We start from the raw sequence: 26057 nt of genomic DNA, 5'->3' as shown, positions 1-26057 counted from the left end.
TTTCTTTTTTATCTCAACCAAAACCTTAATTATTTGAAAAGAATTTAATTGGTGAAGCGGGCCACAAAGCCTAATAAATGTTTTTAAAAATTATACCAATAGAACTTTAAACTTAAGCGATATGACTTTTCATAAACAAAATATAAAAAACCTCATAACGGAGTTTAGTAAAAATAATCACTCTAAAACACTACTGTAAAAGTAATAAAATATAATACCAAAGAATATCGTAACATGGCAAAACACAAAAAAGAAATAAATAAAAATGAACAACACACATGATAATAATGTCATTTGTGATGTACTATGGATTTACATATATTAGAAGATTCACAGAAACAATAACAAAAATAATGAAAAAATACCAAAGATTCAAACAAAAATATCAATTTTTTTCTATAATTGAAATATTAAAAAATTGCCTAGTCACAACAGTAAAATACTGAAAAATTTACCACAGTAACGTAGTTTATTGTCGAACTGAAAATCAAACAGTATATGTAGGAAAGACAATTAAAGTTTAGAAAAAAGTACTAAAACGATTCGCGTTGTTTCAATTTTTTATGTTGTTGTAACAAAAAATATGATTGATTTACATATATTAGAAGGTACACAAAAATACAAATAATAAAAAAGGACCGAAAATTCAAACAAAAAATATCAATTTTTACTATCATTTAAATTTTAACAAATAGCCTAGTAACACCATTAAACTATTGAAAAATATACCGTAGTAACGTAGTTTATTGTTTAACATGATCATCAAACATTATATGTATGAAAGGCAATTAAATTTTTGGAAAAAAGTACTAAAACGATTCGTGTTGTTTCAATTTTTTATGTTACAATTAATTAAGGTTTTTAGTTGAGATGAAAAAAAGTTAATGGTACGAGCGGGATTCGAACCCAAGATCTTCGGCTAGGTACGCCGCTGCTCTACCACTTGAGCTATCGTGACCTCGATCCACTCGGACATCAACTTCCATCTCCACCCCACCTTATGAGTTTTCCCTCCTTTTTGCCATTTTTCGAAGATCATGGGTTCGAATCCCGCTCGTGCGATTAACTTTTTTTCATCTCAACTAAAAACCTTAATTAATTGTAATGTATTAATTGGTCAAGCGGACCACGAAATTAGTGAATTTTTTATGTTGTTATAACAAAAAATATTATTGATTTACATATGTTAGAAGATTCACAAAAATACAAATAATAAAAGAGGACCGAAAATTGAAACAAAAAAATTCAATTTTTACTATCATTTAAATTTTAACAAATAGCCTAGTAACACCATTAAAATATTGAAAAATATTTTATACGTAGTTTATTATTTAACATGATCAGCAAACATTATATGTATGAAAGGCAATTAAATTTTTTTAAGATAAAAAAAGATTAAAACAATTCGTGTTTTTTAATATTTTTTATGTAACAAAAAATACTATGGATTTGCATAAATTAGAAGTAACCGTTCCGGACACCGACGCACCCTTTTCTGTCATTTAAAGTTTTAAAAATAGCCTAGTAACAACACCAAAAATTCAAACAAAAAATATCAATTTTTTCTATTATTTAAATATTAAAAAAGTGACCTAGTCACAATATGAAAATATTGAAAAATTTACCATAGTAACGTAGTTAATTGTTGAACAAGTACATCAAACAATAGGAAAGACAATTAAATTTTAAAAAAAAAGAATAAAACGATTCGTGTTGTATCCATCTTTGTTTTTTGTTGTAACAAAAAATACTATGGATTTACATATAGTAAAAGGTTAAGAAAATAAAAAAATAAAAAAAAGGACCGAAAATTCAAACAAAAAGATATCAATTTTTTCTATAATTTAAATTTTAACAAATAGCTAGGTAACAACATTAAAACAACGAATATTAATAATTCATCACTTTTTTCTCAGGTCTTGGTTGAGATAAAAAAGTCAGTGTCACAAGCGGGATTCGAACCCACGACCTTCGGCTAAATGCGCCGCTGCTCTACCACTGAGCTATCGTGAATTTTTTTCTCTCAACCAAGATCTGACATAAAAAGAATAATTAATTGAAAGAAGTAACTTGGTAAATTGACCACTAAAACGTAAATGGATTAATAAATAATTTAAAATATGAAATTTAAAAGTTAAACAACGTTATTATTAACAGTATTACGATACATCAATAAAATATTGCAAAATTTGCGTACAATGTAAAAATATAAGAGATCTGGAGTTCGTATAGACAAAAAAAACCGTTTGTTGTCAAAAAACAAAAAATTTTGTCCATGTGGACTGTAGATCCGTTATATTTTTTACCATAAATTGTACGTAAATTTTTTAATTTTTTATCGGAGTTCGTGATAATATTGTTAATACGAAAATAATGTTGTGCTACTGAGGAAGGCGAAATATATACGGCGAAATCTTAGCAAACTTTTAAAACTGTTTTTCATTAGACCACATCCTTGATCCAATGCTACAAATTAATTAGCGTCTTAGAGGATTAAATAAATAAAATTATGAGATTCAAAAATATGAAATGATCAAAATTATAAATAATAAAGTTCACATTACACACCTTCAAATCGATACGTTGAAATGTACGTAGATGCGTAATGTCGCTTATAACTCTCGTCAAGTGGTCAGCGGGCCATTGAGTAAGATTTATCACGTCATTACTACCAGACCTGCATTAAGTTGTTGGATTACCATAAACATAACTCAAGAGCTTCATGAGTCGACCGTTTGGAAATTGATTTCCATACCCGACACCGCATCCGTCCAATGCCTAATTAAATAATCCTCTATCATCCTGTCACAAGGCCGAGGGTGAAAAACGAAGAGCTCCGCGCCAGTAAATCAAAAACCGTGTGCGGAATCAGAAGGCGGAGGGTGGAAAACCTAGTAGGGAAAAAAGGAAAAGCGGCACACCACCCATTAGAGATAGTCTTTTCTTCCTGCTTTCAGTAATCACGTCCCTCAGATTGTTAGGAAAAGCCATGGGATTTTCGTTCAACTCGCGCTTCCCATAATAACACGCACATCGCCCATAAATAACATAAATTTAGTAATTCTTAATTAATTTAATAATTAAAAGAATGTATTAGTTATTATTTATAATTCGGAGATAGTGAGATGTGGTCTGGTGTGACGTAGGTTTTAGAAAACCATGTTTTTTATTGTGCCAACGTTTCGATCTGTAATGAGATCATCTTCAGGGCCTTGTGTTATCTGCATTTCAACAAAAAAGTTCACTTGTTGTACTGGTTCACCACTTGAGCTATCGCGACCTCGATCCACTGGTGGTAGAGCAGCGGCGTATCAAGCCGAAGATCGTGGGTTCGAATCCCGCTCGTGCCATGGACTTTTTTAGCTCGAATAAAAACCTTAATTAATTATAATATATTAATTGGTCAAGCGGATCACGAAATTAGTGAATTTTTTTCTCATTGTTGGCGGTGTCCTTCAGAATACTCTTTGCTTGGTGTCCATATATAGATGAAATATGTTCATAGAATATGGTAACGGTCACTAAACACCACACGTTTCTACACGAGAAGAACGAAGAACATTCTATGAACAGATTTCAACTACATATGGACACCAAGGAAAAAATATTCTGAAGGAAATCGCCTACAATGAAATGAAACTTGCATCGGCTATCAGCCAGAGAACTTTTTTGTTGAAATGCAGACAACACTAGGCCCTGAAGATGATTCCAATAAAGATCGAAACGTTGGCAAGACAAAGAAAACTTTTTTTTAAAACCTACCTCACACCAGATCGCATCACGATCTCCGAATAATCTTAACTAACGATCACTAAATACCACACGTTATTTATTATACGTACAATTTAAGAAAATATTTATGTGATAAATAATTATTATTATTCAGAAATCGTGAGATGCGTTCTGGTGTGATTTAGGTTTCAGAAAAACATTTTCTTTATTGTGCCAACGTTTCGATCTTTATTGAGATCATCTTCAGGGCCTGGGATTTGCAAACATTGTTTACATATAACAATTACATTTTGGATGTGGAAAAGTGAATTTATACAATGCAAAATATATTTTTTTTTATATATTCAATCAAAGTATTTCTACTCACTCAAAGTGTTTGTCTTTAATTTGAGTGAGTAGAAATACTTTGATTGAATATAAAAAATATATTTTCCATTGTATAAATTCACTTTTCCACATCCTAAATGTATTTGTTAAATGTAAACAATGTTTGTAAATCCCAGGCCTTGAAGATGATCTCAATAAAGATCGAAACGTTGGCAAGATAAAGAAAATGTTTTTCTGAAAACTACATCACACCAGACCGCATCTCACGATTTCTGAATAATTATTGATTAACGGTCATTAATCACCACACAAAATAATTATTATGTAAACGAAAGTAAATAAATATTGTTTGATTTTTTACCAAGCGTTAACTACTTGCAAACTGGTTTTGAAAATTTGTTTAATTTTCGCAGGTGATTATTCTGTAAACAAAACTAAATCCTCAAATGTCATTACAGTACGTAATTTTAACTGTTATATAGTTGTTACTCACGATAGCTCAAGTGGTTAGCGCAGCGGCGTGTTGAGCCAAAGGTCGTGGGTTCGAATCCCGCTCGTGAGACAAACTTCCCATCTCAACACAACCTTTCGAATTTTCCCACCTTTTGGCCATTTTTCAAATGTCGTGTAATCTATTTGATCCTCGGCGACAAATGAATGGAAGTTAGTGTCCGAGTGGATCGAATTCACGATAGCTCAAATGGTAGAGCAGTGGCGTGTTGAGCCGAAGGTCGTGGGTTCGAATCCCGCTCGTGACACTAACTTTTTCATTTCAACCAAAACCTTACATAGAAAGATAAATTAATTGAAAGAAGTAATTTGGTCAATCAGACCGATAAATATAATGGATTTAAGTTTATATTGAATTTCCCAACAGTGAGGAGCTGCGAAATTAATTGGGTATACATTGTGATGGAAAATATTTCGAAATTTTCTTCATGTTCTAAAAATTAAAAATAGTTTTGACTGCCTTGTCAAAACAAGCATTATTTTTGCACCAGCCGATTACAATAACATAATTCTTTCGTGAAGTAGATAAATCCAACCGAACAGTCGGTTTTCGTTCGAAATACGTCTTAGGTCGGCACCTCGTGTATTTATCCGAAAGAAATGATCCTTGAGGAGGTGGAGTGTCGAGCGAGATGAAGGCGGCCGATGCGGAGGCGGTGGCCTTTTGGGCCGGATCCCGGTTGAGGGCAATTGATGGGCCCCCATACCGTTGGAGACTTTCCAAGGGTAACCGGAATCTGTAATGAGGGCCCCGTGTTTTTACAGCTTCGCCTCTTCGTGCACACACGCACACAGACACACACACACACGTTCGGGCAGTTGTTGTCCCTGGCTCAACTTGCCGGTTCGATCCTATCTTTCTCCTTTCTTACTGGCCTATCTATACTCCAAGTTCCAAATCCACCTTCACCCAACCAAATTGAATTCTTGTACAACAAATTCACCTGGCTTACTCCGTCCTCTTTCTAAATCCTGACAAACCGACTTTCGCCCGTGCCAATGATACTTGGGATGCAAATTTAAAACGTTCTTATTTCCGATCTACGTCGATACGACTTTTGTATTTGTCCGTCCTAAAACCTTCAGCTGACATCAGCCGCATTTCCTTGCCTAGAGAAGTTAAGATTAATCGATTTTCATCCCTACAGGAACCACATAAAACATTCATCATATATTCTACACACAGCCATTTAATAAGACGTCTTCGTGCGGTATTCAAGGCAGTGAATTATTACTGAACTTTCTGCCCGAGATTTTGAGAATGATCCAAATGACATGGATTTTCGGTTTCGTCCTATTCCTTCTTGGATTAGCAATTATAATGTTATCGAAAAAGATACTCGGAGTACACCGGAACTGGGTTTTTTGATTCGACATTACCATTTGTTCCGAGAGGGATCTACGAAGTTTCACACTACATCACCGACCGGCCTTCCGTTTCGAGGCGACCGACTACGATTCAGAAGCTCCCTTCGTTCTATACAGAAACTTGTGTAAAGCACACCTAAAACTTATACGACCTCATTAGGGAAACTTTACCGCGTAAATACACATAACATCGCCATTAAACGGAATATATGGGAGAATACCCAATACAATTGGTCCTTTTGTTACACTGCGAAGGAAGCCGTTCTCGTTACATGGATACAAACAATTCCTTAATCTAGCCAAACTGACATAACAATCGTTCCTATTAAACTTATAAATCAGTTGCATTATATTTGAGGTGATATAAATATGCCAGGTTTTAGTTGACTATAGGGAATTCTCTCTTTAAATCAATAAAAATTTCATAACCTTTTCTATTTTTTATCCTCAAATAACAAGGAATTTAGGATGGAAACCGGTCGCTCCTCGAGTGGGAAGAGGATCAAAGGCCTTCTTGCAAATGTTTAAAAGCAAATATGACAACTCACGAGATTCACTTTGTCAGAAGTGTGTTTCTCCTTTATAAATTTTTTAACAAAAATTTAAAAAATCCAATATGAGTAGCAAATTTTTAAACTTTCTTCGGGATGGTACGGATAAAAGTTTAAAAAAAAGTTCCCCGATCATTGAAACCCATTGGGAGAAACTGTGCCCTTAAAATTATCAGCACGGTCCTCGCCTTTTCCTTTTAATTAGGGTCGCCTCTTTTTTAATTAATTGCCGACCCTTTCCACACCCTTTTTAAACGTCGCTTTAATTAATTTATGGAAATATAGATGAAAGATCTGAATTTATAAGAAATGTTTATGAACGACCTTTTCCTTTTCAATGAAAAACGCCTTGCTATAGAACGGGGTCATTTAACGCAAATTGAATGGAGAAATGTTAATCACTCTTTTCCCATAAAAAAACGGTTATTTCCAAAACGATATTTGTCGTAGAAGTGATAATTGATTGATTTTACTTTTTCACCTATCAAATAACCTCTTTCGAGTGATGAAATCGCCAGTAGAAAGTCAACGATGTGCATCGAGTTTGTTTGCTTTATAATCGATCCAAAATGGCCTGCCATGGAAATGAAATTCTACGAAGTCCATTTCGGCGACAAGTGAGGACTTCGTTACGCCGAAGTCAATTACTCAATTACAGCTTAATATCAAACCGCTATCTAATTCGACGTAGGATAAAAACGATGCTGTTCTGCATACCATTCGAATTTTAAACGACGGGATTGTTCCATCGGCGGAGCACATGGAACCGTCATGATGCCATGATTCCCGATGGAGGTAATTGAGAAGGTGTCGATTCTCATTAGAATTACGATATACGTCTCTGTTTATCGCAATTGGTCAAATATACCTCAAAAGCTTTCCATTGACACAATACATTTTAAAGATTGGTATTGGTTATCGAACAATCAATGTTTGGACTCTTGGCAGCAAGATTATAATAAAAGCAACAAAGGACTATTTTACAAGAACGTATTTCCGAAGGTGTCGTTGGTTCTCTGGTTTTCAGTTCAATACGCAAATAAAAAGACCTGTAAAATCATTTCCAGTATTCGAGCAAATCATGGAATATATAAAAAAGTACTTATAGATAAACCCGTCCATGGACGAGTTATGTGGATGCGTAGCAGTGGAAACAGTGGAATATTGGAATGTAAAATATAATCGAACTCGAGAAGAAATGTTAAATGAGGTGGCGAGCCACCTTCCAAAAAATACAGTAGCAAGCTACAAAGAAGTAATAAACTCGGAGTCAAGGTGCATTTACTCCGCTATTATTATTATAATTTTTTTTACGAGGGTTCGCAACAGCAGACGTTATATCAACCCTCAGGGTGTCGGTGTTTTTAAAAAAGCCCATTTGTAAGTATGTCGGGTTGGAATGTAGGGCCGCTGGATTCGAACCCGGGATCTTTACTTTACAGTGATGAGCGCCGTGTCAACGCATACACCGTTGCAACGCCCCCTCGTGCATTTATTGTTTTTAATTTTGAATATTTGACTGTCAGTTAGGTAGTAACTGATAATATCGACATACTGCTTTCGTAGCATCCCTTTTAGTTTATTGACGAGTCCTTCGTGCCAGACCCTGGCAAAAGCTTGTAAAATATCAAGGAAGATAGCAAAACTATTTTTGATTTATTCAAATGCTTTTCGCCATTGCGGCATCTTCAGAGAGGAACCATCACTTTGTCTCAGTAAGGTAGCAGCATTGGGTCTGTCGCTTGTCGGTGCGATGCGTTATTTCAAACTTGAAAGTGTCCAATTTTTAAGATGCTTTTCAATTAAAAATCCCTTCCGCGTATATTTCTTATAATCACTTGTACTTAATTCTAAACCTGTTACATTTATACCTTAGAAGGGAACAAATTAATTCACTTCTCCTTTATAGCTTTATCAATATCCAAATTGATAGCCCCCAATTGTTAAGCCTTATCACTTTCATGCCAGCTCTCACAAAACCCTAAATCCCCTTCTTTTCTCAGTCCAAAGTCAAAAATATAATTACATACTTCACTCTGAAATTTCTAAAATTTTAACTGTTAGTAAGAAGCATACTACCTTTCATATGTTGAATAAAACAATATGCAATAGAGAAATATCTTTTCCAACTATACTATTCTCTCGCTCTCTCTCTCTCTCTCTCTCTCTCACTCTCTCTCTCTCTCTCTCTCTCTCTCTCTCTCTCTTCTTATATAAGGCATGCTTGTTAAAAAAATATGTTTATGTTATATATGGGTGTTGTTTGCAGAGGCGGCAACATCAGAGTGCCAAACGGGCTTCAAAAAGGGGTATTCGAGATTATTTTAATTTTTTTTTAAATAATCATCATAAACCATTAAAAAAATAAAAAATTCAACGTCATTGCATTGTACTTTATGTTTATTGTCTTTTTTTATGTTCTTTGTTTGATTTTTACTCTTTTTTGTGTGTTTTGTTTGATTTTTAGTCTTTCTTGTGTTTTTATTACGTTAGAGTTCGGTTGTGCAACTGCTGTATTGTTGTTCTTATTTTTCTTTTGTCTTTCATTAGTGTAGCTATTTGTCCCAATTTTCTGCTTTCGCTGTTCGTTATGTTTATTATGTATTTTTATGTGTTTTTTCATTTTTATTTCTTTTTTGTTTTTTTATAATGTTAAAGTTAGGAAATAAATATTGCCCAGCGGACAATGCTGAATTCCTTGATTAACCTAACTCCTTTTTTGTAAAAGTCACCATTTTTTGTCATTTACCATAAAATTTCTTTATTTTGGTTCGATGTAAATAAATAAACCGGGAACGCGTTAGAAAGAATATTAAATGAAGAATTGATCCGCGGCCCTGCATTCGAACCCGGGACCTTTACCTTACATTGAAGAGTCCTGTGTCAACGCCTAAACCCTTGCGGCCACCGACGCCCCTACTCCGCTATTGTAGTAGCTTTGATAGAGCTGGAGTGAGAATTTAAATAATAATATAATATAACAAATAGAAATAGTAAAATAAAAGTCGGTGGTTCTGGCCTATGAACTGATGGAAAAAAAAAAAGTCCATGTATTCGGATTATTCGTACCGACCCTACATAGCTTCAGTTTGCAACCGGTGCATGGGAGTTAAGTTTTAGGTTACAAAATTTATACAAAATTATTAATTTTTCATTGATATATTAACAGAAAACCAGGCTTGCTTTGCAGAAGAAAATTATTCAAGACTAAGGGAAAGTTACTGTAAAAACCGAGAGACGGTATTATATAGGCAAGATGCAAAGTTGATTTTTTTCTACCGTTTGTAATCACAAAATCAATACACATGATCGCCCCGGTCTCCAGGAGGTCAAATACTTAATTTTTGAACATGTTTTAAATTAAATTTACTATGTGAGTACTGCAAAATAAACGACTTTCAAGAGACTACTTTTAAAACAACAATCGTGCTTTTTCAAAAATGCGGTTAGAAAAGGTTAAGAATTTTACTTATGAAGGTACCTCTTTGCTGTGTCATGATCGTTTGTCTACCTTGGCGTTCCTTTTTCTTCCTCTGGCCGGTTCAGTATTTTTGTATCCCTTTCTATCCATTCCAACAGCCTTGAATATAATTAAATCATTTCAGTTCCACTCTTAGTAAGCAAAATTGATACTACGTCGTAATTGAAAAAGTACAACAAAAGTTCCTAAAATACTTATTTCATATTACGTTGAGTACCCCTGTCTGTTGTGTCCGTTTGAAAACACGCGTTTTTTCACTTTTGGCACAAACTTCTTTCTTTGCCTGATCTCAGTTTTGAAAAATCATGTTGCCTTCGATTAAATTACTTAATTGCAACTCATTGTTAGTGCAATAAGGATACATGATATGTAAAAATTAATAGTTGAGATAAAACGCGCGGATGTCTTTTTATGTACAGCTAATAAATAAAAAATCGTAAACAAGCGTTGCGAATATTCTATTGTCGTAGCGTTGTAAGCCCAGAGCGCAACACATAATTGAGTTGCGAACATCCAAGAAACTTGGATGAAAACGAAGCTAGTAGGAATAAGATTAATAAGATCGGACCAAATTGAGTTAGGTGCAAATCTTCCCTTGCTGATTTTGACAAGGTGATAATAATGATTTTCCGAATCGCAACTGGTATTCAAGATTGACAGGTGAAAACCAGCGCTTATCAAAAGTAAGCACGTTTGCTGAAATTTAAAACTTTGATCTTCTAAATCATAAATAATGTATGGAGAACTCCAATAATCGTAATGGGTCTCTGTCCATATGTATGTCAGGCTACTCGCGTCACAAACTTTGCCAGTAAATTTCACACCTCAAATGTAACAAAACATAGATTCTCAACCCTTTCGCGGATATTAGCATTACATATTTTAATTAATAATGCTTTTTATTAAAGGATTTGGTTGAGATGAAAAAGCTAATGTCACGAGCGGGAATTGACCTTCGATGAAAAGGACAATTAAATAATCAATACGCTCTACTAATGTATAATGGCTATTAAATACATGGTTTGACATTTTTTTCAACTATCTACGGTTTTCGACATAAATGTTCTCGTAACTCTTTCAATATTCATTTTTGACAAAATCCTGATAAAGTATTCAAAATAGCGTTAAATTTCCGTTAAGAAGACATCCTTCTAAAACTTTTAATTTAATTTTTGGTAAAACAACATTCATTAAAGCTTTAAAAACCTGCCAAATTAAAATTTGCAACCTCGTTAGAAAAAGTCGCTACAGAGCTTGGCAAATTTCATAACCAATTCTTCATTTAATACTCATTCTAGCCTGTTCCTTTTCATTTATTTATATCGAACCAAAATAAAGAAATTTTATGGTGAATGACAAAAAATGGTGACTTTTACAAAAAGGGAGTTAAGTTAATCAAGGAATGCACTATTTTCCGCTGGGCAATATTTAAAAAACAAAAAAGAAATAAAAATGAAACATAAAAATATACAATAAACATAACGAATAGCGAAAGCAGAAAATTGGGACAAATAGCTACACTAATGAAAGACAAAAGAAAAATAAGAACAACAATACAGCAGTTGCACAACCGAACTCTAACGTAATAAAAACACAAGAAAGACTAAAAATCAAACAAAACACACAAAAAAGAGTAAAAAACAAACAAAAAACATAAAAAGAGACAATAAACATAATGTACAGTGAAATGATGATTATTTGTTTGGTAACAATAATCTCGAATACATCTTTTCGAAGCCTGTTTGGAACTGTGATGTTGCCGCCTCTGCAAATGTACCTATATAAAAAGAGAGAGAGAGAGAGAGAGAGAGAGAGAGAGAGAGAGAGAGAGAGAGAGAGAGAGAGAGAGAGAGGGAGAGAATAGTATAATTGGAAAAGATATTTCTCTATTGCATATGTTTTATTCAACACATGAAAGGTAGTATGCTTCCTACTAACAGTTAAAATTCTAGAAATTTCAGAGTGAAATATGTAATTATATTTTTGACTTTGAACTGAGAAAAGAAGGGGATTTAGGGTTTTGTGAGAGCTGACATGAAAGTGATAAGGCTTAACAATTGGGGACTATCAATTTGGATATTGATAAAGCTATAAAGAAGAAGTGAATCAATTTTCTCCCTTCTAAGGTATAAAAGTAACAGGTTTAGAATTAAGTACAAGTGATCATAAGAAATATAAGCGGAAGGTATTTTTAATTGAAAAAACGCATCGCACACAGCGACCACCGACAGACTCAATGCTATATAAACCCTACTGAGACAAAGTGATAGTTCCTCACTGACGATGGCACAATGGCGAAACGCGTTTGAATAACTCAAAAATTGTTTTGCTATCTTCCTTGATACTTCACAAGCTTTTGCCAGGAAGGACTCATCAATAAACTAAAAGGGATGCTACGAAAGCAGTATGCCGATATTATCAGTTACTACCTAAATGAGACCGAGAGTCAAACAAGAAGATCAATTCGCAAAATTAAAAACAATAAATGCAGGAGGGGGCGTCGGTGGTCGCAACGTTGACACGGCGCTCATCACTGTAAAGATCCCGGGTTCGAATCCAGCCCGACATACTTACAAATGAGCTTTTTTAAAAACACCGGCACCCTGAGGGTTGATATAATCTCTGCTGTTGCGAACCCTCGTAAAAAAAATTATAATAATAATAGCGGAGTAAATGCACCTTGACTCCGAGTTTATTACTTCTTTGTAGCGTGCTATGTATTTTTTGGAAGGTGGCTCGCCAACTCATTTAACATTTCTTCTCGAGTTCGATTATATTTTACATTCCGATATGATTCCAGTGTTTCCACTGCTCCGCATGCACATAACTCGTCCATGGACGGGTTTATCTATAAGTATTTTTTTATATATTCCATGATTTGCTCGAATACTGGAAATTATTTTACAGGTCTTTTTATTTGCGTATTGAACCTTAGGAAATACGTTCTTGTAAAATAGTCCTTTGTTGCTGTTATTATAATCTTGCTGCTAAGAGTCCAAACATTGATTTTTCGATAACCAATATCAATCTTTAAAATGTATTGTTGCGACAATGGAAAGCTTTTGAGGTATATTTGACCAATTGCGATAAAGAGAGAGTAGTACTTCGTAATTCTAATGAAAATAAATAAATAAATAATCAAAGGCAGGAGTGGCACAAGGTAGAACAGTAGGTCCACTTCTTTGCTTGTTATACACCAGTGATTTTGCGAACATAGATGGAGTAAAAATTGCACCGTTGCAGATGACACAGCGGTGATATCACTAGGACCGACTATTACCCATTCAACCAAAATCCTCCAAAATGCTTGTAATAAGATAAACGAATGAACAAAAAATAGAAAATCAAACTAAATCAGCATAAATCAATTCATCTAATCTTCACAAACAAAAAAGTGGACCATGTTCCGTCGCTCACAATCGATGGAACTATACCATTCAACGATAGAGCTAAATATCTGGGAACGACCTTAGGTGCCAAGCTGGTGGAAAGAACACGTAAAGAAAAAAAAAAGGACAGAAATAGGTTTGAGGTATAGTCAACTATACTGGTTGTTAGGACGTGGCTCCAACCTTGTTATACAAAACAAAATATTATTATATAAACAAGTCATAAAGCCTATGTGGACATATAGTATTCAACTATGTGGTTGTACCAAACACAGCAATATCAAAATCATACAAATACTCCAAAATAAAATGTTACTTAGCATGGTCAATGCACCTTGGTACATAAGTAATAAGGACTTACATAGGGATCTTAAGATCCCTGAAGTCACGGCGGAAATACAAAGTTTTGCCGCCAAACACCAAGCTCGCCTCAGCCAGCACGAGAAGATAGATGTGGCCAAAATCTTACATAACCGAAACACGGTCAGAAGATTAAAAAGAACAAATCCATATGAACTTGTAGTTAAAAGTGAATAGTGAAATGTAAATTTTATTGTACAAAAGCGTTTATAAGAATGGAAACATTTATTTATTGCAAAATTAATGGTTGGTTCGATAAGACCAGTTTTAATAAATAAATTTAATAAAAAAAAAACTCAAAAACCCGCAAGTGGATACAGACCCAGGAAGTGTTTAACAAGAGACCAAATCGCAGACCAAAACCCATATCAACTCGTTCAACTTTGGTACAAAGGTTTATGAAGGAAAATAAATTTTTTCTTATACATTATATTTCTAATGTGTTCAATATCGCGAATAGCATTCAATTTTATTGACAACATGGCTGGTTATATTTTAAATATGTTATTCTCCAAAAGAACCTTTCCTTAAAACAATCCAACTTGCGTTCAAATCTAACCAAAAAGGGATACCATTATCCCAAATCCGAAGATAAAAGAAGTAAGTCTGGAAACGTAAAATTAAACTGGGGAAAATTGTAAGCAACGCCGACTTTTATATATCCGTAATTATCGCCGTAGTTCTTTCGTAATAAAAACTTTTCTAAGTTTGATAATAAATTTGAATTTTTTTAAATTAGACAGGTTTTTTAAACAAAAATCGTTCTTTATGGAGTATCGCAAGACAGATTCAATGAAGCGTTTCAAATCAGAACGAAAGGAAACAGAAAAAAATAAAAGATCGTTTAGTTTTCCGATCATCGAACTAATCGGAGCAGAACAAGAACTAATTAAAGGTTGTTCAGGATCTGTAATGGTTATAGCTTAGCCTGGACTCAATGGTTATTTTTCTTCAGTGGATCGAGATCATTTTGGATATCTCGGGTTCAGGGTTGTTTATTGCAGAACGTATCTATGAATTTATTATGAACGTTAGAACTGAAATAACTTCCCTTTTTTTAAAATGGTACTTATTCACCGGTGCTTCTTCCTCTGCCTCGCATAACTTCCGAGAGTACTTAATGCTTCCTGTTATGGGACCGTCGTAAAAATACCGTTGGGGAAAATGCATTAAATTCAAGGGGAAACGTTATTTACCTCACACGATTTCTCTCTTGTAATTTTTTTCCCATTGGGTGTTTTAGAACTATAGCCCTACATAACTGTTAGTCAGATGCGAGCCAATATTTCTTCGTTTTTAATCGATCGATAGAAGATTTAATAAAATAATGCATTACAATACATAAAAAAAGACCCCAAAAAATATTTTTAAGCCACGAATATTTTTCTGCGAACATTATGCGCATATTGCTGAGCGCTTTGAGATCCGCTTGTTGCAACGCAGTTCCACACTGCGCACGAACAAGTAGATTTTAAATATGTATGGTTATAATTTTTAATTGTGTTGTTTTTTCGGTTTATTAAACATTTTAGTGGCTGAGAGTTTTTTGGCCCTAAAAAGGGCCGGTGTTGTGTAGAGTCGGCGTGCCGATGAATCGAGGCCGTGACCGTTGCGCCGTTGGTTGGAGGTCTGTGACCATGAGTGTACCGTTGGCTGAGGACCAGGGGCCGTGATCCGGCTGACTCCACAGAGTCCGAAGGTTTTGGAGTACAGCAATTAGCCGAGAGCAGCGTTTGGCGTTTATAGCCAAATCGGCTGTTAGAAGGCGAAATCAGGCTGATGCAGCGAGTACTTGCTGCCGTCGACGGTGTTCCTTTGGTGAGATCTCGTCGGGTTGACGAGTCTCTTGTCGTTGTTGCCGATGTTGGTTACATTAGTGATGTATGAGATCTCGTCGGGTTGACGAGTCTCATACACCGGACGCTGTCTTCCGCACGCTGCCGAAACTCAACGCACACTTAATGCGTACATGAACGGCAGCAAGAAGAACGACAAGCGTCCGGTCGGCTGGACCCCAGAATCTTCGGAAGCGTTCGAAAAAACAAAGAGAGATTTAAAGGACGCCATCCGCCTCGGACACCCCGCTCGGAAGGACCCCAACAAACATGAAAGCATGAATGATTTTATATTGAAACTTAATAGATCATAGCAATCTTCAGATCAGTCAGATTCCAACTGCTAAATCCTTTAGTTATTGATTTCTTCTCGCATCAACTACTGCATCTATGTTAATGTCATTTTTTACCACTAAACTTATCTCATTGTATATGAGGATCGGAAATATTTAAAATGTTGAAAATCTCGAATCTCAGAGTACTTTCTAAATAAAATCCATCAAAATATGTAACATGATCGTACTACACATCTTGAAAAATAATGATGTACCATGATGCAAATCCAGATGAAAATATCCAGCATGAATGGTCCCTGGATATTCGGGGCACAGAGGCGACAAAAAGGTTGACGTGTTGGCCAAAAAGGAGCCAATATGGACTCTCTGGGCCCAGAACCCTACTGCGGCCTAGCAGCCTTCCACAAAACAGGATACATCTTAAAATACTTAATGAGTTCAAAACCTGGTGGAACAATATCACAGGAGAAGAGATTCAGTTCCCGAACTGAGACGGCGGACTGATGGGGGCGGACGAGGGTTAGCAGGCGTGCGAGCGGTGAGAGACGAGAGGAAAAAAAGGAGGAAAACCGGAGGAACGAGGGACATCCTTTTCTTTTTCCAGTCCGTTTCTTTTCTCCTCCGGGTACAGGATACGCATCCGAGCAGGAGCTAGGAGGACAGACATCGAGACGAGGCGCTCCGGCGAAGTCCAACGTATGGAGTCAGTAAGTTTTTTTGTTTTTGTGTGTGTTTTAAGAAATAGAAAGTGATTTTTTTTGTGTGTGTTAAGAATTTTCTTTCTTTTTTGAGAAGATACTCCAATTATTGTAAATCTAATTCCGTTTGCGAGGCCTTCGCGTGATAACCCTATTGTAAATCAAATTGTAATTAATAGAATTTTGTTTCGTCTAAATTCATTTTTTTTTTTTTTTTTTTTTTTTAAGGTCCGCGGTACGCGGTTCGAGTGCGTTTGGCGTCATATTTTCCCTTTTGTTCTTTTCTTTTCCCCTTTTCTTTTTAGGGATTCACTATTTTCCTTGGATCAGTGTGGCGCCCGACTTGGTTCCCTCTATCTGTCTATCTGTTTGTCTCTCTATCTATCTATTTATCCTATATATATCCATCCATCTATCTGTCTTTCTGTCTGTTTGTCTCTCTCTATCTATATATCCTATACAACCAAATATCTATTTATCTATCTGTCTGTCTCTCTACCTATCTGTATAACTTATATATATCCATCTATCTATCTATCTGTCTGTCTGTCTGTTTGTCTCTCTATCTATATATCCTATACATCCAAATATCTATCTATCTATCTGTCTGTTTGTCTCTCTACCTATCTGTATAACTTATATATATCCATCTATCTATCTATCTGTCTGTCTGTCTGTCTGTTTGTCTCTCTATCTATATATCCATCTATCTATATATCTACCTATCTCTCTGTCTGTTTGTCTGTCTATCTATCTATATATCCATCTATCTATCTATCCAACTATCTATCTATCTGTCTGTCTGTCTGTCTGTCTGCCTATCTATCTATATATCTCTATTTATCTTTCTCAATTGTCCGCCTTGTTTTAATCTGCAGATTGTAATATCGTTTGTCGGTTCAAATCACGACCGGGCGGTTTATCGTTATTTTTAAAACGATTTTGTGTATTTCATGTTAAAATAAAGTGGTACGGTTTCGACCAAGTATTCAAAAAACAGCTTCAATTTATTAGGAAAAGAAGAGAAAAGTCTTGAATCCAAGCAAAAAATATCCAGGCATTGTGCCTGAAAGGAGGCGGACGGTGACGGATGGATTCACAAATTGGCAGAGACTTACATATTGGCGGGCCACGTATCGCCCTTTCAGCCCCAGCCACCCGGCCGCCTTTTCTCCTTTCCAAACCACTAACGGATATTAAAATCCCCCCGCACCCTTTCCCAGAGATTCCCGGTGCCCTATTTACTTTTTATTTGGCCTGTTGCAAAAGTTTTTCGCGGAGGGGCGGGACGGCGTAGCGTAATCTGTTTGATCAACCCTCGTGACTTAATAAAAAACACCCTCTCTTGCTTTTACGTCCCCGGTCTTACCTAATAAAGTCGCCCCACTTCCTCAAATCTTGGTGCCATTTTTTTTCAGAAAGGAATTTATCATTATTGAATGCTAATATAATAAATCAGCAATAAGAAATATTGCTTATAAAGAAAATGAAAATGTTTCAGTAAGGAGTTTTTATGATTTTTCATAATTAAACATTGTCTTTCAATTAATTAATCTTTTAAGTAAGGTATTGGTTGAGATAAAAAAGTCAGTGTCACGAGCGGGATTCGAACCCACGACCTTCGACCAGATACGCCGCTGCTCTACCACTTGAGCTATCGTGACTTCGATCCACTCGGACACTAACTTCCCATCTCAACCCACCTTTTGAATTTTCCCTCCTTTTTGCCATTTTTCAAATGTTGTATAATGTATTCGATTTTTATCGCAACCAATATCTTACTTAAAAGATTAATTATTGAAAGAATTTATTTGGTCGATGGAACCACGAAACATAATGGAATTAAAACATGTTATAATTTATATGTATATACTTATTAAAATGGTTGTTTTTGAACAATTGGGCGAGCCCACGACAGCTAACCACTCGGATACTGCGGTCCCCATTCGCTGTTTTCACCAATGAAAATGTAATACCAAACCCGCCTGGCCGACGAAATCAGCGAGAACAGACGGACCGAGCTAATCGAGGACGGTCAAGCTAATAGTTCATCTCAAAGTATACAATTTTCTACCTCGGCGGTGAAAACCCATAAAAATTTATTTTTCTCTCTGAAATTACGCAGTATTGAAATGTAAATAGTAAATTAACCTGACTGCATGGAAAGCCAATTAAAAAAGTAGAATATGGCTTCAATTAAAATATTAAATTGACTGATCAATCAAAACAAGTTCAATTTATTTGCACTGTTCAATGAAATAGTATTCATCAGCCCCGAATGAAAAAATACTCAGCTTTAATTAAGACTTTAAAAAATTATCTACTCAAATTAAAATGAAACCGAAATTCCAATAAAAACGTAGAAATGAATTCATTAATCACGACGAGCTACAATTTAAGGACACTTATAAACTATAAGATTTACAATCTTCTGTTTGTTGTAAAGTACCAAGACGGGTGATATCTCATTCCTTCTGACTTTTCCGCAGATTGTATGTAAGTGTGGTCTTTTCAACGTGTACAACAACACAAAATGACAGAAGGACGAATCGCAGAATATAAGTGAAATACTAATCAATATGAACAATGGAGATTTCTCCAGGACCTCATGATTACAAATGAATTGGAATTACGGACGGAGAGGTTACGAAAAGGTATGGCACTTATCAGATCCTGCGAGACGGCAAGCTCGTCTATGTCTGATTTCTCTCACATCACCAGAACCCTAATGAAAATTACACCTTCATTCATAACCCTTATTTTGACGGCATCAAATGACATTGCTTTTGTCTGACAAGGTCATAATCGGCTCTTATTCATATTTTTTTCTCTCTTCTTCATTATTCTTTTCTGCATTTTTTCTTTAGACCTTCCCCTGTACCCTTCACACATTATCGCATCAATTTTGGCATCGATAGTGGTGAAATGGTCACTTCTGGGACCGCCTCACTCGTCATCACGTCTCACTCATGGGGTCTGACGGTGTATAGACTTCGGCCTCCCCCCCTTTGAAGATACTGGGACCGCCTCGGTCAAAGTCCAACTTTTCGGGACCGCCTCACTCGTCATCACGTCTCACGCATGGGGTCTGACGGTGTAATAGACTTCTGCCTCCCCCCTTTGAAGATACTGGGACCGCCTCGGTCAAAGTCCAACTTTTCGGGACCGCCTCACACGTCATCACGTCTGAAGAGGTTCACTAGCGAACCTGGTGGCTTTCTGGGACCACCTCACACGTCTCACTCATGGGGTCTGACGGTGTATATGGTTCTGCCCCCCCCCCCCCTTTGGAGATACTGGGACCGTCTCGGTCAAAGTCCAACTTTTTGGGACCGCCTCACACGTCATCACGTCTGACGGGGTTCACTAGCGAAATTATTCTGGGGTACTCAGTATTCCGCCAATGGCCACTCCTCACTCATACACACCAATAACGAAAACGTAGTTAACAGGCCGTCGAAGATTTTAATTCCTTGTCGAGAGGCCCGTTTTCATTCAAACTCGTTCAACCAGCATTCTCGCTAATAAATACATACGGACGGACTGTCCTGCTTCATTGGGACATTGTTGTTGGCGGCCCCCAAAATACGGTCATGCGTGAGACGGCGTGCCCTATCCTAAGTCTTGTTAAGAAAAATCTTACGTTTTCATTTCATTTTCCCCACAGGCCACGGGTGGACCGAACAATTTATATATCTTAAATTTGCAGTCAATTGCAGGGTACTCAGTATTGCTCCAATGCCACTCATTCATGCACTCCAATAACAAAAACGTGGTTGACAGGCCGTCGAAGTATTTCAATTCTTCGTCGAGAGGCCCGTTTTCATTCAAAATCGTTCAGTCAACATTCTCGCTAATAAATACATACATCCGTAACTATATGACATGCAGTATGTGTTGATCAAATTAGGTTATAAACGTTTACCACTCTCAGATAGTCAAATAAGTTTTCTTTATAATCACTGTAATTAAACTTTTTTATCTAAGGGTAGGCCACACCGATCTCTATGGATTTTTGAAACCCCACAATCCACTAGTAGGTGACGGACTGTCACTGCTCCATTGGGACATTGTTGTTGTCGGCCCCCCAAAATATGGTCATGCGTGAGACGGCGTGCCCTATCCTAAGCCTTGTTAAAAAAATTCGAACTCTTTTTTTTCTATTTTCCTTGCAGGCCACGGGTTGACCGAACAATTTATACATTTTAAATTAAAATTCAGTTCAGCTGATTTGCCGTTCTTGATAAATCATATTTTTCATAACGACCTATGGATTTGTGACTATGCTGGTTCACCGCAGCACTTTTTATGTGTCTTGTTACTACGTGTTTACTAACGCTTACTGTATTTTGTTTTTCTCGTCAAATTTGTACTTTTTTTGCTGCAATCACTTATAAATGAACTAGTCTAACTTGAAACTAGTCAATTGTCTCCTTTTTGCAATTTAGTCAACTTTATAATTTGATCAATTTTTACGCGATATTATTTTCCATATTTTTAAACGTCTCTGTGTTTGTAACAAGCAGTTATTTAGTAAAATAGTAGAAATAAATTGTACGAACAAAGGATTTATATTTTTAGAAGAGAAAAACACTTTTATCGGCAGACTTGAAACCACTTTGGGCTAAGCTTCACGTCGAAGAAATACGTTGCGAACGTCTGAAAAAGTAAGAGACTTCTGAGGCCGATATCGCTGGATTTCCGAATCTCGTTTATCACCTACTACACGATACAGTGTTCAACTCTCTGTCGTTGAACATTCCTTTTAAAGTGCCGAGATTTGTAAGACTGGTCTCCAGTAGTCCGCAGAGGATGAACTACCAGGCGGTCTTAAAGCCCTTTCGAAAGGAAAAAGGATGGAGCATTTAAAAACATCAATTGAAATTCTCACAATTAACTACCGGAATTTAATTGTAAAAATAAAGTCAATTTATATAATTTCTCATTTATTTTTTTCATTCATGATATTTAATATACAACAAAACCAAACGTAATTCGAACATTGTCAATTGTGGATTAACAGTCCATTTGTTTTAAGCCATTTAACTATTTATGTATTATCTGTAATTTAACATTATTCAAACTTTCAATTAATTAAGGGTTTTGGTTGAGATAAAAAAGCCAGTGTTACGAGCGGGATTCGAACCCGCGACTCTCGGCTAGATACGCCGCTACTCTACCACTTGGGCTATCGTGACTTTGATCCACTCAGACACTAACTTCCCATCTCAACCCCACCTTTTTGAATTTTCCCTCTCAATTAAAAACCTTAATTAATTGAAAGATATTAATTGGTCAAGCGGACCACGAAAACTAGTGAATTTAATAAGTTAAAATGAAGTATACTTCACTAAAGCTCTCCGTGGCCATTTCATTTTCGCCGAGAATCGAATAGATCACACGACTTTTGAAAAATGCCAAAAAGGAAGGAAAATTCAAAAGGTGGGGTTGAGATGAGAAGTTAGTGTCGAGTGGATCGAAGTCACGATAGCTCAAGTGGTAGAGTAGCGGCGTATCTAGCCGAAGATCGTGGGTTCGAATCCCACTCGTGACACAGGCTTTTTTATCTCAACTAAAAATCTTAATTTCTTGAAAGATATTAATTGGTCAAGCAGACCACGAAAACTAGTTAATTATTCAAACTTTAAACATACCTCAAGAAAAAAAAAAGATCAAATCTACGAAGGAGCGATTAAAATCTTCAATTTTTTTTAAATTACTAATTACTTATTGCTAAACTTTACAAGTACTGTACAAGAGAAGTGGATAAAACGAGCTCAAAATAAATAAATTTGCTTAGACCTGGATGCTTTCTGAAGCACCAGTAGTCTCATTTTTATTCACCCGACATGTGGGAAGCCTTTTATTCAAATATTTCCCAAAGGAAATAGAATCCTGTGTTATTCGGTGCCAAAATGGAGTTGGTCCAACCGGAGGATCGTTAAGTAGTTTATCTTGTTTGGCATATAATATATTAACAGCCTCTGCTTCGCCCACTCGAATGTTTTTTTCTTTTTTTATATTATAACGGTCTTTGACGCGTCCCCTTATTAATATTTTATTATTATCGCCTGAAAAAAATTATAGTAGGATCTAGCCAAAAATCTAAACAAATAAAAGTCCTGTAATGACTGGTTTTTAATATGAAAGCAGAAAATCGATTTTATTTTTTCACATTCAATTTTACTTCGACTCTGTAAATAAATTAAATGGATGAAAAACATTGATGTGCAAAAAATCGTTTCAAAACTGTCAGTTGGAGGAAAGCATTCCTTCAACTCCATGGACAAAGCAAACCTGTTTATATTGACATTTTACCAACATACTACAATATTACAATTAATTAAGGTTTTTAGTTGAGATAAAAAAGTTTATGGCACGAGCGGGATTCGAACCCACGATCTTCGGCTAGATACGCCGCTGCTCTACCACTTGAGCTATCGTGACCTCGATCCACTCGGACACTAACTTCCCATCTCAACCCCACCTTTTGAATTTTCCCTCCTTTTAGCCATTTTTCAAATGTCGTGTAATCGGATTTCTCGACGACAAACTTTTTTATCTCAACTAAAAACCTTAATTAATTGTAGTATATTAATTGGTCAAGCGGACCACGAAATTAGTGAATTTAATACTACAATATTGACATTTGACTATTGGCTCCATTTTCCATATAAGTCCAATTGTCAATCCGGCAGTACCAAAAAACGCTTTCTTCGGCCTGGGCCAGTACCTACAAATTGGTAATTCCTCGTGAAATAAAAACAACTACAAAAAATAGAACGTCAAGAAGACTAGACAAAATAAGAATCCTGCTGAAAAACATGCCATATAGAGCTATTGATTTTTGACTTAAGTTTTCGATAAACTTCTGATCGATGGGTGTTTCCTGAAAGGTTGAAAACCGCATGTTACATAAAGCTAGCTCAAACCCTAGTGATCCAATAGGTTACCGCCCCATCAGCTTGTTTAGTGCAATAAGCAAAATCCTTGAAAAGCTCATAGATCGGCCGGTTAGAATAGAATAGAATAGAATAAATTTTTATTTGTACATATGCACAATAATATATACATTAATTTTAGAATCTAGGGAAAGTGACATTTCACTATGACTTCCTACTATTTATACTGGTCATTTTTTTTTTAATACAAATCGGTACGAGTAATTCCATATCAGTTTGTGGTAAAAAAAATTTATGTTAACAAAAAACCACAAGCAAAGGGATGAAATCTATATATAAATTAAATAAATGCATATACAAAGTGTAGATGAGAAGTGAATAAATAAATAAATAAAATAAATTATTAAATACATAAATAGGTTTATAAATATTCTTATTACTATAAATTTGATATCTATGTAAAGTTTATAAGACAGGTACATTGTGTTTGATCCTCTTATGTTTCCAGTTTGCATTTGTTGGATATGCACCTATGGATCTGCAAATAGAATTTGAGGAGACACTCATACGCTTAAAGAATTTGAACATCGCATCGTAAATTTCCCCCTCTACCCATTTCATCTACCCATCTATAATATCTAGGAGAGGCAGTGGCTAGCCGCAGAAATGTATTTTGAATTACCTGTAATTTATTGAGGTTTGTTTTACAGGTAAAATTCCATGCATATAGCAACATTGGTTTAATAAATATTTTATAAATTAGTAGTTTATTGAGTTGGCTCATGCCTTGCTGAGCAATGGGAAAAGTGATCGTATAGCCGTCTTCCCGTTGCCTACAAGATTAGGCCGGTTAGAGATTTCTTGACTAACAAGGGCTATTTATGGTGGATCAATTTGGCTTTAGTTCTCTCTTATCAGCACAAGGGCCATTCCTCAGACTCGTTGACCACATACATGAAACTTTATGAACATAAACTATTACATGGACATGTGATTCTACATATTATGTATCGTGTAGAACTACGTCAATAGAGGAGTTCGCTGGAATAACTCCTGTTATACCACCGATAGTGAATAAAAAGACGAATCCTATTGCTCATATGATTGAGGGCGAAAATGATATCTTTCTCCCATGTAGGGTGGCAAGCCAACTATAAATTTTAAAACGTGTAGGTACAGCGATGATTATGGTTGCAGAAGTGAAATATGCTCATGTATCTACATCTATTCCTACAGTAAATATATGGTGATCTCATACGATAAATCCTAGGATTCCAATTGCTAGCATAGCGTAAATTGTTCCCAAAGGTCCGAAGGTTTCATTCTTTCCTCTTTCCTTTCTAATAATATGAGAAATTAGACCGAATCCTGGTAAAATTAAAATATATACTTCGGGGTGACCAAAAAAATCAAAATAGATATTGTTAAAGAATAGGGTCTCCCCCTCCGACTGGGTCAAAAAATGAAGTATTGAAATTACGATGATCTTTGTTGTTTAGGTTTTACTCCCCCCCCTACTGGATCAAAAAATGAAGTATTGAAGTTACTGTCAGTTAACAATATAGTAATTGCACCTGCAAGTACAGGTAGTGATAATAATAATAATGCTGTGATAAGGTACAGATCATACAAATAATTACTGCCGGCATGCCGGAAAAAAGCATACTGAGATCGTAGAAATTAAAAAATCATTTGACACAGTTTTGGCCCTGGGCTACTGTTCAAATTGATCTAAATGGGCTATGTACGTTGTTAAGATAATAGACTCATACCTCACCCGGATTGCTGGAGTCCTGCAAGGTTCTGCCTTGGAACCAACACTGTTTCTGCTTTAAATTCACTAATTTCGTGGTCCGCTTGGCCAATTAATATACTACAATTAATTAAGGTTTTTAGTTGAGATAAAAACCTTAATTAATCGTTTCTGATTTTCGTTTCTCCCAGAACTCCAGGCGTTGAGCTGGCTATATTCGCGGATGGCACTGTACATTACACGCCATCGTGGAAGGTAAACGCCATAGCGACTGAACAAGGCATTGGAGAGGATTGTCCTGTATTTCTCGAAGTGGAAAAACAAGAGCGAATAAAAGAAGTCATTCTCTGTACGAAAAGCCCAGCTGTGGCCCACAAAGTTAACCTTTACGGCGAAGAAAGAAGCTGATATCCCACAAATAGGTCACCTCGGAGTTCAGCTGGACTCAAAGCTAACGTTCCTAACTCATAATAACGAGCTATTCCAAAAAAGAAATAAACATGTAAAAATTTAAAAATTTAATTTCCGCTTTTCGGCCGAGATTCTTAGACAAATACAGACAAATAAACTGCTGATTTATAAAACATATGCTTGACTACTTGGGGACTTACCTGCAGCACCGATAAGCCATGGAAAAGGCATCGGTTGGAAACATTCTCGAAATATCAGGACCAAACATAAAACTCTCTGAGACACTTAAAAATTCCTAAAGCCTAATTTAATTTTATTGTTTTATTATTGGAGTTAGTGTATGTATTTAAGTGTTACATATATAATTATGCATTTATATATTTATGGATTTACATATCTATATATTTATATTAACTTATGTATTTCTTCATTATTTATTAATTT

At 35.7% G+C, this 26057-nt stretch overlaps 1 non-coding gene and 1 pseudogene across 1 annotated transcript; one reads left to right on the top strand and one right to left on the bottom strand.

The window, feature by feature from the left end:
• The first annotated feature begins 4744 nt into the window (after positions 1 to 4744).
• On the top strand, positions 4745 to 4817 carry Trnan-guu. The gene has a single exon. It is a non-coding gene; the product is annotated as a tRNA-Asn (tRNA).
• A 19393-nt stretch (positions 4818 to 24210) lies between these two features.
• On the bottom strand, positions 24211 to 25844 carry LOC106674169 (annotated as a pseudogene).
• Between the last annotated feature and the right edge of the window lie 213 nt (positions 25845 to 26057).

The sequence above is a fragment of the Cimex lectularius genome, unplaced genomic scaffold (genome assembly GCF_000648675.2).
Source record: "Cimex lectularius strain Harlan isolate CLEC.00 unplaced genomic scaffold, Clec_2.1 scaffold389, whole genome shotgun sequence".
Taxonomy (NCBI): domain Eukaryota; kingdom Metazoa; phylum Arthropoda; class Insecta; order Hemiptera; family Cimicidae; genus Cimex; species Cimex lectularius.
The sequence above is the reverse complement of the archived record's forward strand: the minus strand, read 5'-3'. Positions and strand labels throughout refer to the sequence as shown.